A 3632-nucleotide genomic window follows, 5' to 3' on the forward strand; every position below is an offset into this window, starting at 1 on the left:
TGGTCAACACTACTTCCTTTGCAACCTTTCCACCTCTATAAATAGGACCCTAAGACTTCCATAAGTGCAAACCATCTCATATTTTGCATTGAGTACTCTTCTTCTCTTGCAAAATCCCTCCTCCTTCTTCATTACATATAATATCATTTGTAGAGAGGAAATTTCGTCAGTTCGTCGGTTCTTGTGGTATAAAGTGCTGCTACCACAAGATTAAAAATTCATTGTATATTGGGAGACAAATATCGTTAACCGTGAGCACCGTAGTGAGGCAATATTATCTTAAGGAGAAAATGTCATCACTTGCCTCAAATTTGATTTCTTGTTCTTGTTTTTACTCTTTATTTTCTTGTCACTTTGTTTAAAGTTTTATTTGATTTCCACATCATATACATTATGGTCTAACTACGTTCCTGCAAGTTAGATTTTTTATTTTGGTTATTACATGAACAAACAACCATCCTACCGCTTACATATAAGCTCGGAACCAACAATCTTAAGACAATATTTGTCAATGGTTGTTCGGTACTCTATATCAAGTCTGAATATTGTTGGAATAGTCTTCGTGATCTATTCCTCTCCAACTTTGCGTTGTGTTAATCTTCTATTTGTGTAACAGAAACGAATACTGTAGAAGCATCAAATCAAAACAGTGCAAACAACTTGGTTCCGCCTATGGCTATACCACTACAAACCACTTCGATCCCAAATGGGGAGAAACCAGAAAAGTTTAGTGGTGTGGATTTCAAGATATGACAACAAAAGATGTTGTTTTATCTCACTACCCTCAACTTGGCAAAATGTTTGAAAGAAATCGCGCCAACCATACAAGAGGGAGAAAATAATTGCGAGTCGATTATTGCTTTGGATGCATGGAAGCACATAGAAGATGTATTGAGCACCAAAGATAACCTAGGCTCATTTTTTACCCACTTTCAACAACCACAAGCTGACAACAATGACCCAAGACAATGCCAAGCTTCCACTTCCAGTTGCCAATAAGATATATCACTTAGGAGACCACAAAGGTGCAAGAAATCTCACACAATATCACCATTAAGGTAGTAGTCACAAAGAGGTAGAAAGAGTAGAGGAAGAGGAACACGTAAAAACGACTGAGAGAGAGACGATGAGGTGTCTCTCACTTAGAGAGAAAGAGACCAATTTATCTTATAACTAAATGGCCTAAATAAGTTAAGTATATGTAGTTAACCAATGGGTCAAGTTAGAGGCCTAAGAGATAATTAAACTAGCTCACAAGTTGTTTTCTCAATTAATGGTCATCCAAGGAAGTGGATTGGGTGACGAGCAACACTAAATTATTTAGACTGCTTCGAGTGGCCCAATTAACCTTTGGGACATATCGTCTTGAAAGTGGTATTGGATTTCCATTCAGTCATTTGGCTAAACCAACTAAAAAATTAAATCGAGTAACATCATAGTCGAGAGAGGTCTTTTGACAACAAATTGTCTAACAACCTCCACCTTGGTGTCAAAGGACCTGCAAAAAGAAAACGTCTTCCATTAGTGACACCTCTAATAGAAAATCGATAAAATTGGAAATTATTTACATTTACCAATGTTTAGAAAATCCTTGCAACTTCTAAACTTTACCAGTGGTAGCACTTTCGTGCCCATATTTGAAGGGTTGTATTGTGTGTGAACTTTTTCAAGTCTTATCACCTCTTGAGATAGTATATCTCTAATAAAGTGTAGTCTAACGTTAATATGTTTAGTGTGTTCGTGAAAAACAGGATTCTAGCATAAAAGTACACGCGATTGACTATCAAAGTACACTACCACATTATCATTTAGGACACATAGTTCATGAAGTAAACCTCTAAGCCATAGAGCCTCTTTAATTGCTTCAGTGGTAGCTATATATTCGGACTTGGTATTGGATAGTCCAACAATGTGTTGTAATTGTCATTTCCAACTAACACATGAAGTAGATAAGGCAAACACATAAGAGGAAATTGATTTCCCCTATCTCCTGTATAATCAGCATCAACAAAACTTTTTAATTTCACACCTTACTTATTAGCACTAAATTTTAGACCTACGTCATCCGTACCCTTCAAGTATCTTAATAGCCACTTAATGCTTCCTAATGTTCACAATCCGGATTAGCCATGTACCTACTGAGGGTACTAACGGCAAAACCTAAATCCGGTTTAGTGCAAACCATCAAGTATATATGGAGCTCATCACATTAGAATACGAAACTCTACTCATGTATTCTACTTCACGTTCATTGCAAGGGAATTGTTCTTTAGATAAAACAAACAATTAGCAAGAGGCCTTCAACACCTTATATATGTATGGAGATTGATGCAAAAACAAAATAGAATTTGACCTATCTCTTTCTATTTCCATGCCTAGAATTCTCTTAGCCTTATCTAGGTATTTCATGTCAAATTCACTACTTAATTTTGCTTTTATATTATTTATCCACTTAGAAGAAGAACCAATCAAAAACATGTCATCCACATAGAACAACAAAAACAAATAGTTATTATCAATCTCGTTGTGTTGAAAATACAAACAGTGATCAAATTTGCTTCTTTGGAACCCTATAGTGAGTACAAATGAATATCAAACCTTTTATACCACTGTTTAGGTGATTGTTTTAAGCCATACATAGACCTTTTCAGAAAACACACATAATCAGGCTTTGACTTGTCCTTAAAACCTTTTGGTTGATTCATAAAGATTTGCTCGTCAAGCTCATTATTGCGGAAGTTCTCTTGAAAGATCTTCAAATCGGTGATTTTCTGCTCAGTCTAACACACCTTTCTCAACTAACAACCAGTCCAATCGGCTCCAAACCACAACCAATTGATTCACCTCGATTGCTATTCAATCTTACCCATGTAGAATAAGAAAAGATGATGATTTGTGGCCACAAAGGCTAGGAGAAGACACAATAAAGGTATACTATGAAGGAACACCAATTGCACATGTTATACAAGCATTCTGGACACTTCTAGAGGCATTTTTTCTCACACAAAGGGGAACAGTCGGGATTCTCTTTGTCTTCTCTCAAAATCACACAAGACATCATAAGAAAGTGGCTAAGGTTATAGCTATATATATACTCTAGGGTTGGGCTTTAAGTTGGACCATTAAATGGGTAAACGGGCCTAGATTCAAGTCATCCATAAAGGAATACAATTGGGCCGGGTATAACACATGGACTTGGTTGTTGAACTTATTTCATTCATCGGCCTCTGCCTATGAAATAATATTAACCCACGTTAACATCATAGCCAGAGATTTATTGGGTATCAAAAAGCCTAACGAATCTCCACCTTCATGCCCAATAAATCTGCAAGCAATCAAAACATACAGTTAACACTTGCATAATCAAGGTAGCCAATAAAATTGGATCACAGACCTTACCTCGTGTTTCCAATCTGAAACACATATCATACTTGCTCCATGTACTCACCGGGGCTAAGGTAAAAAAAACCCAAGTAGAAGCAAATATTTAACAATAAACAATCAAGAGCAAATACACATGCGATGATGATATACTATAGGATAACATACATAGATCTTTTCAGAAACACATTCACATAGAACCATAGATTAACACCAAGTTAATCAAACCATGGTTAACCACATATGCAACA

This window comes from Olea europaea, chromosome 19, assembly GCF_002742605.1.
Source record: "Olea europaea var. sylvestris chromosome 19, O_europaea_v1, whole genome shotgun sequence".
Lineage (NCBI taxonomy): Eukaryota > Viridiplantae > Streptophyta > Magnoliopsida > Lamiales > Oleaceae > Olea > Olea europaea.